Source organism: Trachurus japonicus, chromosome 2, assembly GCF_045865225.1.
Source record: "Trachurus japonicus isolate A0001 chromosome 2, Traja_1.0".
NCBI classification, from domain to species: domain Eukaryota; kingdom Metazoa; phylum Chordata; class Actinopteri; order Carangiformes; family Carangidae; genus Trachurus; species Trachurus japonicus.
This window is the reverse complement of record NC_140908.1, coordinates 2,236,710-2,237,204: the sequence shown is the minus strand read 5'-3', so window position 1 is coordinate 2,237,204 and position 495 is coordinate 2,236,710.

Sequence of the window (495 nt, the reverse complement as noted above, 5' to 3'; positions counted from 1 at the left end):
ACTTTCAAAATAAGACGCAGTGTTTGATATGAACGGAAGCTCCTCCACAGGCTTGAGTTTTACACTGTTGAACAGACATGACGACATTTACCGTGTACAGAGAATGGGACAGTAAACATCTATCTATCCATGAACATTTAAAATGTAAATATGCGAGACTGCCAATGTTGTTCGTGTTTTATTTTTTAAACGCAACGTGACCTCACTTCCTGTCTCACACTGCAGCTTGACATGACTGGATTCATGCAGGACGCCCCCACCTCCACCTCCACCTCCAACCTGTGGAACTTGTTCTCTGCTCTTATTCTTCTTTTTCTTTTTTAAAATGACATTTAAATCTAAAGTCTGCAGAAAATGAAGCAGCCAGCAATTATAACTCCCTGTAAATGAGTTCAGGCCTGCAGCTGATCTGCTGTCACACTAACAACATCATCATGTTCAATAATTAACCCGACCTGCTGCCTGTTATTCTATGATGATTCAGACTCTTGGGCC